The sequence below is a fragment of the Nycticebus coucang genome, chromosome 24, assembly GCF_027406575.1.
Source record: "Nycticebus coucang isolate mNycCou1 chromosome 24, mNycCou1.pri, whole genome shotgun sequence".
Lineage (NCBI taxonomy): Eukaryota > Metazoa > Chordata > Mammalia > Primates > Lorisidae > Nycticebus > Nycticebus coucang.
In genome coordinates, this window is record NC_069803.1 from 315,255 (window position 1) to 334,027 (window position 18,773).

Below are 18,773 nucleotides of genomic sequence, written 5' to 3' on the forward strand. Positions count from 1 at the left end.
AAAGAAATGCTTCTTTGGCTCAAAGGAGTAGGGCGGTGGCCCCTTATGCCGGAGGTGGTGGGTTCAAAACCAGCCGCAGCCAAAAACTGCAAAAAAAAAGGGGGGGGGGAGAAAAAGAACGAACGAACGATAGAAAAAGACTTGGCACCTGTGGCTCAAGCAGCCACATACACCTGAGCTGGCGGGTTTGAATCCAGCCCAAGCCCACCAAACAACAATGACAGATGCAACCAAAAAATACCCAGGCGCCTGTGGTCCCAGCTACTTGGAAGGTGGAGGCAGGAGAATCGCTTAAGCCCAGCACTTGGAGGTTGCTGTGAGCTGTGATATCCCAGCACTCTACCTAGGGCAACAGCTTGAGGGTCTGTCTAAAAAAAAAAAAAGAAGAAAAAGTAGAGAAAAAAAGAAAAAAGAAATGCTTGTGCTGAGGAAGCAGGAGTTTTGCGTTGGTGCGGTTTGGTTTGGTTTTAAATCATTTAACTCATCTGAAACCCTCGCTATTTATCATCACCTCCGCCCCCCTTCTTGACCCCCCCCACCGCCCACAAAGCAGTTGATCTCTGTCAAAGATCTCACATACTATGTTTATCCCTGAAGGTTTTCTGCTGACTGTATCTAAGATGATGAGCATCATGCATTGTTTTCCATGACTAACAGTCAGCATTAGTATATGTCCCTTCTTGTGTGAATGTAGTGGGCCTCACAAAATCCGGATCTTAGGTTTCCACAGTATAGACCAGTGTCCATTTCCCCCCCACATAGTGTCTTCATAAGCCATCATCGACACCATTGTTGATGTCCACTAGCCCAATCAATGACACAGAGACACAGAGATATCACTGCAGACATAATGATTTATTAAGGGAAGACTGAGGCTTGCTCAGGCCTACAGCGATTGTACATCTTTATTCACTGTATTATATATCCAAACTGATCAGATAAGAATAAGTAAGAATAAAGAACACGGGCGGCGCCTGTGGCTCAGTCGGTAGGGTGCCAGCCCATTATACCAAGGGTGGCGGGTTCAAACCCGGGCAGGCCAAACTGCAAAAAAAAAAAAAAAAAAAAAAAAAATAGCCGGGCATTGTGGAGGGCGCCTGTAGTCCCAGCTACTCGGGAGGCTGAGGCAAGAGAATTGCTTAAGCCCAGGAGTTGGAGGTTGTTGTGAGCTGTGTGAGGCCACGGCACTCTACCGAGGGCCATAAAAAGTGAGACTCTGTCTCTCAAAAAACAAAAACAAAAAAGAATAAAGAACACAAGCATTAATCGAGACTGCTATAAAAAAATTTCTTCTCAGCATAAATGTTGCAAAGCACTGAAGGAAAGTACTACCAAATCCAAAAAGGGGTGGGGACCAGATATGAAGCAGCACCCCTCGCCCCATACCATAAGAATGTGACCTTTTGTAACTGTCCTAGGAAATAGCCCCGAGCTGAAGCAGATAACAGGTAACTGGTTCTGAAAGAAAAAAGCTTAGCAAATGTTTAACTGCTGATCTTGTCTTAAGACAGATGAGTAATGAACCAGAGTTCTTCTTATCTGGAAAAGCCCCTATGTCTGCTACCCCTCGCTAAAGCCTCTGCTATGTGTGCTACCCCTCCCTAAAGCCCCTGCTATGTCTGCTACCCCTCCCTAAAGCCCCTGCTATGTCTGCTACCCCACCCTAAAGCCCCTTCTATGTCTGCTGCCCCTCCCTACTTTGTGGTTTTTGCCTTTATAAGCTTGTAAAACCTGCTGTTCAGGGCTTGACTCCTCGGCTCCTAAAACAGTTGTGAGTCAAGCCCCAGCATGCTGGAATAAAATCCTCTTGCTGTTTGCATCAAGCGCCGTCTCTTGCGGTTGATTGGGGTCGTCATCTCTCAGGGCAGAGTGGGGGGTCCTACCCCACGTCTTTCATTTGGGGGCTCATCCGGGATTTGACGACCACCCCTCACCTGCAGAGTCGACCTTGGAGGTAAGAAAGGGGTACCCCGAAAACTGTCTGGTCTGTGTCTTCAGTCCTTTGTTTGACTTTGTGTGTGCACTTTTGGTTTCGCACTCATTCGGCCCCTCGTGAGAGTGGCCGGACAGTGGTGGATAGACGTGCCCAGAGGACCACAGGCTGAAATCCTGGGGGACGCCCCAGGAACTGAGGAGAACCAGGGACGCCTGGTAGTCTCCTGCTGTAAGGGTGCTGATCGAGTCTGGTTGTTTGATCAAAAATTACGGGAAATGTGCCCGTCTTATTCTGTTGTAGGCTTGTGAGGGACCAAGTGTGGTAGGTAGGTCCTTGTATCTGTAATATTTCTGTTATTCCTGTTATTTGTGTTTCTGACATATTTACTGACAATGGGACAGACTGTGACAACCCCTCTTGAGTTTGACTCTAGATCACTGGACTGAAGTGAAAAGAAGAGGTCATGACCTGTCAGTAGAGGTTAGAAAAGGCTCATGGCAGACTTTCTGATCCTCGGAGTGGCCCACTTTTAACGTCGGATGGCCCTCTGGAGGAACCTTTGACTTATCTCTTATTTTTGCTATCAAAGAGATTATTTTTCAGAGAGGACTGGGAGCCCATCCGGATCAACAACCTTACATCATAATCTGGCAGGACCTGGTGCAGAATCCACCACCCTGGGTTCGGCCGTGGACTGCCACGTCCAGGCCCCCATCTAATCCTCGGGTGCTCGCTGTCCAATCTTCCGGTTCCAGAAAAGGGGGCGAAAGCTCAGACCCCCCCTAAGAAGATCTACCCGGAAATTCAGACTGATCATCATCTCCTCGACCCTCCGCCCCCTCCTCCCCCATACCCTCCCGCCTTGGCTCCTGTCGGGGGGCAGGGAGGACCAGCATCGCCAGATCTGGCGATTGCCCCCTCTGCACCCCCAGGGGAACCTTCACTGGGGCCCGCACAAAGTAACAGGGGTCACCGCCGGGGAGGAATGTCTCCCGACACTACTGTTGCCCTAACCCTGAGGGCATACGGCCCCCCGCTGGTGGCAACACATGAGGGACCACCTCCTCTCCAGCCCCTCCAATACTGGCCATTTTCTTCTGCAGACCTGTATAACTGGAAAACTAATCACCCCCCTTTTTCAGAAGACCCCCAACGCCTGACTGGGCTGGTAGAGTCCCTGATGGTCTCTCATCAGCCCACATGGGATGACTGCCAGCAGCTCATGCAGACTCTCTTCACTACTGAAGAGAGGGAGAGGATTTTACTAGAAGCTAGGAAGAATGTACTCAGGGCAGACGGGCGTCCTACCCAGCTCCCCAACATCACGGAGGCTGTCTTTACCCTCTCCAGACCTGACTGGGACTTCAACATGGCAGAAGGTAGGGAGCAACTGACAGTCTATCACCAGGCTCTAGTGGCTGGCCTCCGTGGGGTGGCAAGACTCCCCACTAATTTGGCTAAGGTAAGAGAAGTAATACAGGGGGCCACGGAACCCCCCCTCAGTGTTTCTTAAGGGCCTAATTGAAGCTTTTAGATGCTACACCCCATTTGACCCTGCCTCTGAAGGACAAAGGGCTTCCGTGGCTATGACTTTCATAGGGCAGTCAACTGTAGACATTAAAAGAAAGCTGCAGAGGACTGAAGGATTGCAAGACTATACCTTGCAGGATTTAGTTAAGGAAGCTGAGAAAGTATACCATAAAAGAGAAACTGAGGAAGAAAAACAGCAGAGAAAGGAGAATGAGAGAGAGGAAAGGGAAAATAAGATAGACCGAAGACAGGAGAAAAACTTAACATGGATTTTGACCGCAGTAGTAGGGGAGAAGAGCCAAGAACAGACCCAAGGTAGAACTAAGAAGTCAGGTAGCCTGGGCAACCAGGGAATGTCCTAAAAAAGGAAGAAAGTACTGGCCTTAGAGAAAGAAGAAGATTAGTGGGGACGGGGCTTGGAACCCCTCCCCGAGCCTAGGGTAATACTTAAGGTGGAGGGGAAGCCAGTTGAGTTCCTAGTAGACACCGGAGCTCAACACTCAGTCCTACTCAAACCATCAGGACCCGTCTCCAAGAAAAATTCTTGGATTGTAGGGCCACAGGGCATCAGCAGTACTCATGGACTACCTGAAGATCAGTAGATCTGGGAGTGGGACGGGTAACCCACTCATTCTTAATTATCCCTGAGTGCCCTGTGCCCCTCCTTGGGAGAGATTTACTCACCAAAATGGAAGCCCAGATCACTTTCACTCCTGATGGCCCAGAGGTAACCCAGAATAAGAGAGTAACAGCCCTGACCATGCGTTTGGAGGATGAACATAGACTCTTTGAACAGCAACGGGAGAAAGGGACTAGTCTCATACATGACTGGCTAGAAAAATTTCCCAGGGCATGAGCCGAAACTGCCGGAATGGGACTGGCCGCAGAAAGGCCGCCTATAGTCATAGAACTCAAAGCTACTTCCACTCCTGTGGCAGTGCGCCAGTATCCTATGACTAGGGAAGCTCGGGAAGGGATTAGGCCTCACATTCAGCGTCTCCTACAGCTGGGCATACTAGTAAAGTGCCAGTCACCATGGAACACCCCGTTATTACCTGTCAAGAAACCCGGCACAGGAGACTATCGCTCTGTGCAGGACTTGAGAGAAGTAAACAAGCAGGCACAAGACATCCACCCCACCGTGCCTAACCCTTATAATCTGTTAAGCTCTCTCCCTCCGGACCATATCTGGTACACTGTCCTGGATTTGAAGGATGCCTTCTTCTGCCTCCGACTACACTCCTCTAGCCAGAACATCTTCGCATTTGAATGGAGAGACCCGGACTCTGGAATGACGGGGCAATTGACATGGACCCGACTTCCACAGGGGTTCAAGAACTCCCCAACCATCTTTGATGAAGCCCTCCACCAAGACCTAGCTCACTTTCGCGCCAGCCACCCTCAGGTAACGCTCCTACAATATGTAGATGACTTACTACTAGCTGGAACGACAAAGGAAGAGTGCCATTGGGGCACAGAACTGTTACTGGAAGAGCTAGCCCGCTTAGGATATCGAGCCTCCACCAAGAAAGCCCAGATCTGCCAGAAAGAGGTAACGTACCTGGGTTACACCCTAAGAGGAGGGCAAAGATGGTTAACAAGCCAGGAAGCATACTGTGACTCAGATTCCAGTTCCCCGCTCGCCCCGCCAGGTGCGAGAATTCTTAGGGACTGCGGGGTTCTGCCGCCTATGGATACCGGGGTTTGCTACTCTGACAGCCCCCCTCTACCCTTTGACCAAGGAAAGCACTCCCTTCGAGTGGGGTGCCAGCCAACAGCGGGTGTTTGACAACATTAGAAAGGCATTATTATCAGCCCCAGCCCTGGCTCTACCAGATGTAACAGCCCTTTGTCCTATACGTAGATGAGAAGTGAGTAGTGGCCCGAGGGGTCCTGACGCAGCCTTTAGGACCATGGAAAAGACAGGTAGCATACCTCTCCAAGAAATTAGACCCCGTCGCTGGTAGTTGGCCAGCCTGTCTGAGGTCTGTGACGGCAGTAGCGGTACTGGTAAAAGACGCAGACAAATTGACTATGGGGCAGAAGTTGACAGTCATTGCCCCCCATGCCTTAGAAAGCATCATCAGACAGCCCCCTGACCGGTGGCTGTCCAATGCCCGCATGACACATTACCAGAGTCTCCTATTAAATAAAGACAGAGTCCAATTTGGCCCGCCTGTCATCCTCAACCCGGCTACCCTACTATCTGATACCTCTGTCCGGGAGGATGTATTACACACATGCCAAGAAGTACTGGCTGAGGAGACTGGAACTCGGAGGGACCTCTGTGATAAGCCCCTGCCGGATGCCCAATTGACCTGGTTCACTGATGGGAGCAGCTCCATAATACAAGGTAAAAGGGTGGCTGGGGCGGCTGTGGTGGACGATAAGCAGACCATCTGGGCAAGTAGTCTGCCTGAAGGGATGTCGGCCCAGAAGGCCGAGCTGGTCACCTTGACCCAGGCCTTAATTTTGGCAGAAGGAAAAAAGGTTAACATATACACCGATAGCAGGTATGTTTTTGCAACAGCCCATGTCCATGGGGCCTTTTACAGACAGCAAGAACTGTTAACTTCAGCAGGAAAAGAAATTAAACACAGGGAAGAAATCCTAAGTCTACTAGAGGCTGTTCACCTCCCTAAGAGAGTGGCCATAATCCACTGTCCTGGACATCAGAAAGGGGGCATCCAGAGTTGCCGAGGGAAACCAAAGAGCCGACCGAGAAGCTAAGTGAGCTTCTCAAGGGCTCAACATCCTACCCCTATAGGAAAAAACTTTAAGGCCTAGCCTTAAAGAAATAGCACCCCCCATTATCAAAAACTTTAAATATTCGGAACGGGATCTCGAGAGGATGGACAGATTAGGCCTCCACCTAGAATCCCCAGAGGGGATCCGAGAAACCCTGGAAGGGAAAAACATCCTCCCTGAGGAGCAGGCAATCACCTTTCTCAGGCAACTTCATAAATTAACCCATCTGGGCCCCAAGCATCTGAAAACCATTGTTCAGTCCTCTCCGTACTATATTATAGAATTAAGTAAGCTCGTTGATGCAGCTGTAAAAGAGTGCAGACCTTGCCAATTAGTAAACACCCAGCCTAGCACACTACCTCGGGGAAAACGACTCCGAGGGGATCGCCCCGGAAGCTACTGGGAACCAGATTTTACAGAGATTAACTCAGCTAAGTACAGATACAAGTACTTGCTAGTGTTCATAGACACTTTCTCAGGATGGGTCGAAGCTTTTCCTACAAAGAGGGAGACTGCTCGAGTTGTGCCCAAAATAATATTAGAAGAGATTTTTCCAAGATTTGGACTACCCAAAGTAATCGGATTCGACAACGGTCCCACTTTCGTTGCCCAGGTTAGTCAGGGTTTGGCCAAAATCCTGGGGCTTGAATGGAAATTACATTGTGCTTATCGGCCCCAGAGCTCAGGGAAGGTAGAGAGGATGAATAGAACCCTAAAAGAGGCCATGACTAAATTATCCTTAGAGACTGGCATTACTGACTGGACAGTCCTCCTTCGCTTTGCCCTGTTTCGTGTGCGCAACACCCTAGTACACTCAAGCTGGTCCCCTTGGAAATCCTATATGGAGCTCACCCCCCGCTCGTTGCCATACAGCACCTCCCTTCCTTAGAATCTTACTCCTCTCAATCTCTATACACCAGATTAAAAGCCCTTGAAACTGTGCAAAAGGAAGTGTGGAGCCGGCTGATCGATGCCTACAAGCCCGGAGATCTGCAAATACCTCACCAGTTCCAGGTTGGAGATTCGGTGTACATCCGGTGCCACCGGACAGCCAACCTTGAAGCACGGTGGAAAGGACCATACCAAGTACTGCTCACAACCCCGACCGCAGTGAAAGTTGATGGCATCGCAGCCTGGATCCACGCGTCTCATGTCAAACCAGCACCACCACCAGACTCCGGGTGGAAAGTGGAAAAGACGGACAACCCCCTCAAGCTCTGCATCCGCCGCAGTAGCCCTGCTCCTGCTGATACAACTAACGGTGATAAGTTGCTCTGGTCCCAATCCCATGCCCCCAGAGGTTAACCTGGCAGGTTCTCTTTCAGACTGGTGATGTAGTATGGAGTACTACAAAAGAGAACCCTCCTTGGACCTGGTGGCCGTCCCTCACCCCAGATATTTGCACCTTAATAGCAGGGCTAGATAATTGGGATATCCCCGAGAAGACCTTTGAGGAGGTTCCATCGAGCCTTCATCATCATTTGGCAAAGCACTCGCTTACCCGAGGCTCCACATCCCAAGGCCAGTACATAGCAGACGCCCCTGGCTGTGGCAACTTGCCCGCCCAGCACTGGATGCGACAAACGGAGTTCTATATCTGTCCCCGGGATGGGAAAACGAGAAGCCAGGCCAACAGATGCGGGGGGATAGAAAATTTCTATTGTAAGCAATGGGGATGTGAAACGACTGGGCAGGCCTCCTGGCACCCCATTTCCTCTTGGGACTTAATAACCGTACATTAGGGCCCAGCATTTTTACCGTATAGTCACCTTCGTTTGGGAGAAAGTAAGTGCTGTACAAGTGTTAATGCTCAGCCAGCATTACCAGTCTCTTTGCCGGGACGATAGCCATGAGAATGAATACATAGAGCCAGAAGTTCCATGATTAGAACTTCCCAAAAAACAAATGGGGGAATGAAGGAAGCTACTACCAAATCCAAAAAGGGGGGGGGCCAGATATGTAGCAGCACCCCTGGCCCCCTACCATAAGAATGTGACCTTTTGTAACTGTCCTAGGAAATAGCCCCGAGCTGAAGCAGATAACAGGTAACTGGTTCTGAAAGAAAAAGCTAAGCAAATGTTTAACTGCTGATCTTGTCTTAAGACAGATGAGTAATGAACGAGAGTTCTTCTTATCTGGAAAAGCCCCTATGTCTGCTACCCCTCCCTAAAGCCCCTGCTATGTGTGCTACCCTTCCCTAAAGCCCCTGCTATGTCTGCTACCCCTCCCTAAAGCCCCTGCTATGTGTGCTGCCCCTCCCTACTTTGTGGTTTTTGCCTTTATAAACTTGTAAAACCTGCTGTTCAGGGCTTGACTCCTCGGCTCCTAAAAGTGTTGTGAGTCAAGCCCCAGCATGCTGGAATAAAATCCTCTTGCTGTTTACATCAAGCGCCGTCTGCTGCGGTTGATTGGGGTCGTCATCGCTCAGGGCAGAGTAGTGGGTCCTGCCCCAAGTCTTTCAGCACGTACACGTCATTTCTGATTCTGGAGCATATAAAGTAAAGCAAAACTAGAAGGACACCAGGCTGTGTGTTTCCATTCACCCACCTCCCTAACAGGTTAAATGAAACTTTTGTGAAATTTGAAGTTAGGGGATGAAGAGCAAAAGTTTAGCTCCAGGCAGGTGCTAAAATCTCCAGCTATGTCTTGGCGGGGACCTCAGGGAAACATTTCTCAAGGAATTTTCAGCTAGCAGGGAAGAATTAACCCCTGTGTCTCTGCTGTTTTAGCAAGCAGGGAGGAATTATCCCCCGAGTCTCGCTTATAGCTGAGAATGGAATTTTCCCATCTTAGGTTCTCATACCACAAGGAGCACATATGAGACATAGCCACCTTTCTGGAGTGCTGAGAACCGTGCACCTTCACATCATCATCATCATAAATAGGGTATGTCCTAGAAAGTTTGGAAACTTGCAAGGAGTAACTTGTGGACGATGCTGACATTGAACGATAGATCTGAAAGTGTGAATGAGCTTCTGACCAGAAAGCACTGCAAGAGGGAGAAAGGTTTTAGTTCTTTTCCTACAGTTTATCTGTCTGTCTCAGGTAATATTTGTTTCCCTTTGACATGTTATTTTCCTTACAAGCAGTGTTTTAATGCCTCCATATACCCATAGACTGACTATGGAGTGGAGGCTCGGTGACCTTCCATGCCACGGTTGACCCTACTCTCTTGTCTTTCCCAGAAGGGCCTCGGCTGCTCTGTTGAGATGTGAGATTTAGGATCTCAGAGGTGGCACGGTACGGTGTGTAGGAGGGGGGGATATGCTAGCTTTATAAGACTCAGAGTTCAAACCCCAGTGCTGTGTATATTAGCAATGTGAGCTCTGTTGATTCACATCACCCTTGCTGAACCCCATCATTGACTTGTGTTCCCTTTCTTTCCTTTTTGCTTTTTGGACAAGTCCTCACTGTTTCCCGGGCTACAGTGCTGTGCCATCGCCATAGCTCCCTGCAACCTCAAACCCCTGGCCTCAAGAGGTCCTCTCGTGACCAAAGGAAGAGAGTTTGTCCACCCGTCACTGTCGGCCACATGCAGAGATGGGGAGATTGGGCCCACCGAACTTTATTTGCAAGAAGGCCAGCAATTCTGGAGAGCGGTGAGGTGAGGGTAGCTTCTCAAAGACTGTTCGGCCTCAGGTACCATTCTCATCATTTGTTTTGCACAAACCCACCATCCTTGGCATAAGGGGTCGGGGCCCTATTCCCTGAGCCACATGTGCCACTCAGAAAATTTTTTTTTTTTTTGAGACAAAGTCTCACTTTGCCGCCCTCAGTAGAGTGTTGTGGCGTCACAGCTCACAGCAACCTCCAGCTCTTCTGCTTAGGCGATTCTCTAGCCTCACCCTCCCCAGGAGCTGGGACTACAGGCGCCCGCCACAACGCCCAACTCTTTTTTTTTTTTTTGCAGTTTGGGCGGGACCAGGATCGAACCTGCCACTCTCAGCGGTATGTGGGGCCGGCGCCCTACTCACTGAGCCACAGAAGCCACCTAATTCTCCTAAATTTTAGAATGGGAAGGCCAGGAAACAAACCTAGAAAATTGTAACTTGATCTGACAGAAGATGACATCGGAGGTCATCTTCCTCTCACCATGCAAAATGCTTACACAACATAAAGGTCATTTTCTTTTTTCTTTTCTTTTTTTTTTTGTAGAGACAGAGTTTCACTTTATGGCCCTAGGTAGAGTGCCATGGCATCACACAGCTCACAGCAACCTCCGATTCCTGGGCTTAAGCGATTCTCTTGCCTCAGCCTCCCAAGTAGCTGGGACTACAGGCGCCCACCACATCACCCAGCTATTTTTTTGTTGCAGTTCGGCCGGGGCCGGGTTTAAACCCACACCCCTCGGTATATGGGGCTGGCGCCTTACCGACTGAGCCACAGGTGCTGCCCTAATGGTCATTTTCATTTCATCGAAGAAAACACGGTATGATCCATGTAACAATTGTCAGGACCCTCATTGTCTATGTGTGGTGTGACTGAATATTTCCTCAAAGTCTCCCAGGACCAACACCCTCCTACTCATGGTGAAAGCTTAACTGGAGTATCCCTGGACAGGGGCAGGAGGAAAGCTAAGCAGACGAGGTCAGCTGTTCTGCTTCAGCTTTCTTCGCAGACTCCATATTCAGGCCACACTTTTCTGGCTTCAGCTCTCACCTAGGCTTCCCAAAGTGCTGGGATGGACTTTTCGTGGGTCACACCGTGGGAGTAAACGCTTTCCAGGGTCAGACATGTACCTCTATTTATTCTTTGAACTCTTTGTTCCCAGTGTGTAAGTAGCTGCTACTTGGAACGTAAGCACCTCTGTGTAGGTGGTATACCAGCTTTACCCAAAGGACGGATAGGCAAGCACCTTGGCCACGAGGATAATGGGAATACTAGCTTCAGGGCACAAATAACAAAGCTCTCGTCCAGGTAATAAATAAATGGGGCCGCATACAAACCTTTTGAAAGTGTGTGTCCATTCTTTAATTTTGTATGTTGCTCAGTTATGAAGAGGCAAGAAAACAAAATCTATGGGCTCAGTGATTTTTGTCTGTTGGTTAGCTAACTTGTTTGTTTTTGTCTTCTCTAAGCCTGTGAGACTATGTAGGAGGATTAAAAAAACAACAACAACAAAAAGAATTTCGTGACTAGGCCGGCACCGGTGGCTCACGTCTATAATCTTAGCACTCTGAGAGGCCAAGTTGGGTGGATCACCCTGAGCTCACAGGTTGGAGACCAGCCTGAGCAAGAGCGAGACCACAACTATCCCCACCCCCATCTGTAAAAATAGCCAGGCTTGTGGCGGGCACCTGTAATCCCAGCGGCTGACTGAGGCTGAGGCAACAGAATGCCCACAGCACGAGTCTGAGGTCTGAGCTATGACTCCATTGCAGTCTGCTCAGGGCATAGGGTGGGACTCTGTGTCAACAACAACAAGAAAAACAACAACAACAAAATAGATGCTTCTAGTCTAACTGAGGACATACAAAGAAGAAGATACTTTCGCACAGTTGTCCAATGTGTTTGCATTTCTAGCCGTGGTGTTACAAAAGAGTCCAAACAAAGTTAAAAACATGGAAGCATTGGCAAAGTTAAAAAAATAAAAGACAAAAAGCTTACAGTAAGCTGAGGTTAATTTATAACCAAAGAAATAGTTGTTCTTTTTTTGAATTTGAGACAGAGTCTCTAGCTGTCAGAGTGCCATGGTGTCCCAGCTCACAGCAACCTCACCCTCTCGGGCTTAAGCGATTCTCTTCCCCTCAGCCTCCCATGTAGCTGGGACCACAAGGCCTGGCTATTTTGGTTGTTGTCGTCGTCGTTGTTGTTGCAGCAGCAGTTGTCATTGTTATTTCAGCTGGCCCAGGCTGGGTTAGAACTCCCCAGCCTCATTGTATATGGCTCGTTCCCTACCCACTGAGCTACGGGGGCCGCCTGGGACTTTTTAAAAAGCAGAAGAAACAAGACCACTGAAAATACTCACATGTGATTTATAGTACATCTGCTGCCTCAAAAGGTGGGCAGGATACGCTTTTCAAAAGGGAACAAAACAAATCCACTCATGTATACATTCATGGAAAATGTAATTGTTTCTTTTTCTGACACAGCGGATCACTCCAGTGCCCTGAGTAGGTGCCGTGGCCTCATAGCTCACAGCAACCACAAACTCAGGCTCAAGCGATCCTCTCACCTCAGTGTTTCTATTTTTGGTAGAGGGGGGAGGGGTCTCGCTTTTCCTCTGGGTGGTCTGGAACTCGTGAGCTTAGGCAATCCACCCGACTAGGCCTCCCAAAGCACTAGGATTACAGGCGTGAGCCACATCACACCTCGCCCGGCCTAATGTGATTTAGTTAAATATCATTCTCCTGCACCTGCTTTCACTCTATATGGAGAGATTGGTGGGGGTGGGGGGTGGAGGGAGGAGTGGGGGGAAGCTCATCTTAGGAATAGAAGATAGATAAGTTCGGCGCCTGTGGTCCAAGCAGCTAAGGCACCATCCACAAGCCACATACACCTGAGCCGGTGGGTTCGAATCCAGCCCGGGCCCGTCAGACAATGACGGCAGCTACCAAAAAATAGCCGGGCGTTGTGGCAGGCGCCCGTAGTCCCAGCTACTTGGGAGGTAGGGGCAGGAGAATCGCTTGAGCCCAGGAGTTGGAGGTTGCTGTGACCTGTGATGCCACGGCACTCTACCGAGGGTGACAAAGTGAGAGTCTGTCAAAAAAAAAAAAAAAAGAAAGAAAGAAAAAGAAAAAAAAGAAAGAAAGAAAAAGAAAAAAAGAGAATAGAAGATAACTGGGGCTGCGGGACCTTATATATCTGCCTGTCCCTCGGAGCCCCCTCATCTCAGTCTGTCCGTCCACTACCTTCCGTCTGACAAGACAGAACCTAGGGTCCTTTTTATTTGATTTCATGTTATTGTATTTATTTTTACATTTTCTTTTTTTCTTTGAGAAAGAGTCTCACTATGTGTTGCGTGACCCGAGACGCGAACGATCAGCAGCTTTGCTGTAGGTGTAAACTCGCTCCTGTAATTATTAAGTCAAGAAACAGACTATACACCGTGGGATGGCATATAGCAAAGTTCTTTATTCCAAGTTTAAGTTTTATACTCTTCCAGTCACGTACACACCTAATCCATTATCTATTAGCTGAATTTTAACTTGAAAGGAAATATTTATCATATCAATGTAAGCACTAATGTAGTAAATCCCTTCCTCTAAACAGTGACTAGTTTTCCAAGCGAGGCACAAAGACAAAAGCAGCTATAGGGGAACAGAGTTAACAGAAGAATATCTTCAAGCATTCCCTCAGTTTACTCAGTATGAAGTAACGACTGTGTCTTTCCCTCAGAGCAGAGTACCTATAGACCTCTGACAATATGTTGTTAACATATGTCAACCCTCTGGCCCGTATCTCTGAGGAAGGGCGTCATGCCCTTGGATCTCAGGCTTCAGGGGGTATACGGCTTCAGACAAAAGGCCTGAGGAATTTTCCAACTCCAAAAAAGCCTAACTCTGTGAGTAACCCAGGGGGGTCCAGGTCTCTTTAAGCCTCTGGAAGAAAAGCAAGTCATTTGAAACTCGCACGGAATTTGCTTGGTGTGCTTGATGTAGGATAAGTTTATTTCTAATATTATCCTAAACAGGGGCTGGGGCCTCAGCGGGGGATTGCTCAGTTCAGAAACACGTGTGCATCTGAGTGGGCGCAGCCCATGGCTCAAGGAGTAGGGCACCGGCCCCATATTATACCGTGGGTGTTGGTTCAAGCCTGGCCCCCGCCAGAACTGGAAAACAAACAAAGAAACCAAAAAATTTTTGGGAACTCAACTCAGTGAGGTGAAGCGATCCGCCCTCCTAGATCTCCCAAAGTACTATGATTACAGGCCTGAGCCACCTCAGGACGCCCAGCCTAATTCGATTTAGTTACATATCATTCTCCCACACCTGGTTTCACTGTATCTGGAGAGATGTATGTGTGGCTGGGGGAAGCTATTGTTAAGAAAAGAAGATAACGGGTGGTACCTGTCGGTGAAAGGCGTAGGGTGCCGGCCCCATATACGGAGGTGGTGGGTGGCGAAAAACACTGCCCCCTCCCCAAAATCATTCAGTTGAAAGAGTTCGACTGTGGTCCCCACCCCAGCCCGCATATGCTGAAGGTGGCGGGTTCAAACCCAACTGCGGAAAAAAACTGGAACAAAAAAAAAGAAAGAAGAACAAGGAAGGAAGGAAGGAAAGAAGGAAGGAAGGAAGATCAAAGAGTAAAAGTAGTTCAGCGCCTGGGGCTCAGAGGAGTAGGGCACCGGCCCCATATACTAGAGGTGGCAGGTTCAAACCCGAACACAGTCAAAAACTGCAGGAGAAGAAAAATATTAAATAAATAAATAAATGAATAAATAGGCTGGGGTGGGGTTGGGGGGTGCTGCATAGCACAGTGGTTAAGGCACCAACCACATCCACCGAGTAGAGTGGCGGATTCCAGCCCTGCCTGGCAAGCTAAACCACAGAGACAACTGCAAGAAAGCAAAAAATGCCCCGCATTGTGGTGGGCTTCTGTATTCCCAGGTACTTGGGAGGCTCAGGCCAGAGAATCCTTAACGCCCAAGAGGTGGAGGTTGCTGTGAGCCGTGACCCCACACCATGGCAATCTACGAACGGTGACATAGTGAGAGTCTGCCTCACCCCCCAAAAAAAAATCAACTAAATTAAAAATAAATAAATAAATATTAAAATCAATCAAATAAAGAAGTAAATAGTCACGTAGCACAGTTCCTGGAACAGAAACCCTCCCTCTCACCCCACCCCCGCTTTCCAGTCCAGAGAAAATTTTAGTCTTCAGTTAAGTTTTTGACCTTTATTTCTGATCTGTTCTGTTTTACATCAGAGGTAAGTAGCCAAATACTCAGGCGCTAACCTAACCTGACCTGACCTGACGTGACCCGAGCCGAGGTTGCAGGGAAGAACTCCTAGGATCTGACCCCGCCTGACCTGGCCCGTGGGTCAGTCGACAGGGATAGCTGGAGGAGGGGGTGAGAATGAAAAGGGGCAAGGGGCGCGAAGAATGGAGACAAGACAGGAGTCTGATCAAGTCTCGTTTATTGCAAAGTTCTTCCAGGGTGTATAAGGGTAGATGAAGGAGGAGGTTTACGTCACCAGGTATCCAGGCAACCTGGCCTTGGTATAGATAAGTTCCTAGCCTTGGTGGAGATAAGTTCCAACGGCAAGCTTCAAAGTTTCGCTCACGTGATTTATGAGAAGAGCCCTGGCGTTAGCAGGGAAATAGAAACTTAGGCCTAGCATTTGCAGGGAAATAGAAACTTAAGTCTGTTAGTACTGGAAATAGCATTTGGCCTACAAAATATATGCTGTGGTGTCAGCCCTCCACATGCGCCCTTACCCGCACTGCCTCCCCACTGGGCTTTGAGAGGACCGATCTGTCCTCCGCGGAACAGCTCCTTACACACACAAAGAAGTTATGGGGCCGGGGGCTGTTGATCTCCACTGCAATGCTAACATTCTGGGAGGCCGAGGCCGGTGGAGACTGGAGACGACCGCCCCCCTCCCCACCATAGTCCCAGCTGATACCGGACGAGACCGGGCCACACCGGCTGAGAACGGACCAGACCGGACCAGACCAGGTGAGACCGGACCATACTGGTCCAGACCGGCTGAGACTGGAACAGTCAGGCTCAGACCAGACCTGACTGGCTCCGACCGGTTCAGACCAGACCAGACCGGTTCAGACTAGCTGAGACCGGACCAGACCGGCTCAGACCTGTTGAGACCGGACCAGACGGGCTTAGTCCGGACCAGACCGACTCAGACCAGCTCAGACCGTCTCAGACCGGACCAGACCCGCTCAGACCGGCTGAGACCGGACTAGACCGGCTCAGACCAGACCAGAGAGGAACAGACCGGCTCAAACTGGACCAGACCGGCTCAAACCGGACCAGACTGTCTCAGACCGGCTCAGACCGGACCAAACTGGCTCAGACCAGATCAGACCGGACCGAAACAGCTCAGACTGGCCCAGACTGGTTTAGACCGGCTCAGACAGGATCAGACCTGTTCAGACCGGCTCAGACCGGCTCAGAGCGGACCAACCCGGCACAGACTGGACCAAACTGGCTCAGACCGAACCAACCCGGCTTAGACCGGCTCAAACTGGTTCACACCGGCTCAGTCCAGATCAAACTGGCTCAGACAGGCTCAGACCGGATCAAACCAGCTCAGACCGGCTCAGACCGGATCAGACCGGATCAAACGGGCTCAGACCGGCTCAGACCAGATCAAACCGGCTCAGACCAGCTCCGACCTGCTCAGACCGGATCAAACTGGCTCAGACCGGCTCAAACCGGCTCAGAACGGATCACACCGGCTCAGACCAGACCAAACCGACTCAGACCGGCTCAAACCGGCTCAGACCAGATCAGACCGGCTCAGACCGGCTCAAACCGGTTCACACCGGCTCAGACCGTATCAAACCGGCTCAGACCAGACCAAACCGGCTCAGACCGGATCAAACCGGCTCAGACCGGCTCAGACATAATCAAACCACACTGACTGGCTCAGACCGGTTCAGACCGGATCAAACTGGCTCAGACCGGCTCAAACCGGCTAAGACCGGCTCAGACCGGATCAAACCGGCTCAGACCGGTTCAAACCGGCTCAGACCGGATCAGACCGGATCAAACTGGCTCAGATCTGACCAGACTGGCTCAAACCGGATCAGACCGGATCAGACCGGCTAAGACCGGCTCAGACCGGATCAGACCGGATCAGACTGGATCAAACCGGCTCAGACCGGACCAAACCGGCTCAGACCGGCTCAGACTGGCTCAGACCGGCTCAGACCGTATCAGACCGGCTCAGACCGGCTCAGATCGGCTCAGACCAGATCAAACCGGCTCAGACCGGATCAGACCGGATCAAACCGGCTCAGACCGGCTCAGACCGGATCAAACCGGCTCAGACTGGATCAGACTGGCTCAGACCTGCTCAGACCGGATCAAACCGGCTCAGACCGGACCAAACCGGCTCAGACCTGTTCAGACCGGAGCAGACCGGACCAAACCGCTCAGACGGGACCAAACCGGCTCAAAAAGGCTCAGAGCGGATCAAACCAGCTCAGACCAGCTCAGACTGGATCGAACCGGCTCAGACCGGATCAGACTGGATCAAACTGGCTCAGACCAGCTCAGACCTAATCAAACAGGCTCAAACCGGCTCAGACCCGACCAAACCGGCTCAAATCCGCTCAGACCGGATCAGACCGGATGAAACCGGCTCAGACCGGCTCAGACCGGATCAAACCGGCTCAAACCGGCTCAGAACGGATCAAACCGGCACAGACCTGACCAGACCGGCCCAAACCGGCTCAGACCGGATCAGACCGGCTACGACCGGCTCAGACCAGCTCAGACTGGATCAAACCGGCTCAGACCGGATCAGACCGGCTCAGACCGAATCAGACTGGCTCAGACCATATCCGACCGGCTCAGACCGGACCAAACACGCTCAGACCGGTTCAGACCGGACCAAACCGGCTCAATACGGCTCAGACCGGATCAAACCGGCTCAGACCGGCTCAGACCAGATCAAACCGGCTCAGACCAGCTCAGACTGGCTCAGACCGGCTCAGACCGTATCAAACCGGCTCAGACCGGAGCAAACCGGCTCAGATCGGTTCAGACAAGATCAAACCGGCTCAGACCGGATCAGACCGGATCAAACCGGCTCAGACTGGATCAGACTGGCTCAGACCTGCTCAGACCGGATCAAACCGGATCAGACTGTATCAAACCGGCTCAGACCGGATCCGACCGGACCAAACTGGCTCAGACCGGTTCCGACAAGATTAGACCGGCTCAGACTGGACCAAACCGGCTCAGACCAGACCAAACCGGCTCAAACCGGCTCAGACCGGACCAAACAGCCTCAGACCGGACCAAACCGGCTCAAACCGGCTCAGACAGGATCAGACCGGATGAAACCGGCTCAGACCGGCTCAGACCGGATCAAACCGGATCAAACCGGCTCAGACAGGCTCAGACCGGATTAATCTGGCTCAGATCGGCTCAGACCAGATCAAACCAGCTCAGACTGGCTCAGACCGGATCAAACCTGCTCAGATCGGCTCAGACCAGATCAAACCAGCTCAGACCTGCTCAGACCGGATAAAACCGGATCAGACCGGATCAGACAGGACCAAACTGGCTCAGACAGGTTCAGACCGGATCAGACCGGCTCAGACTGGACCAAAGCGGCTCAAATCGGCTCAGACCGGATCAAACCGGCTCAGACTGGATCAGACTGGCTCATACCTGCTCAGAACGGATCGAACCGGATCAGACCGGATCAAACCGGCTCAGACAGGTTCAGACCGGACCAAACAGGCTCAGACCGGACCAAACCGGCTCAAACCGACTCAGACCGGATCAGACCGGACCAAACTGGCTCAGACAGGTTCAGACCGGATCAGACCGCCTCAGACTGGACCAAAGCGGCTCAAAACGGCTCAGACTGGATCAAACCGGCTCAGACCAGATCAGACTGGATCAAACCGGCTCAAAACG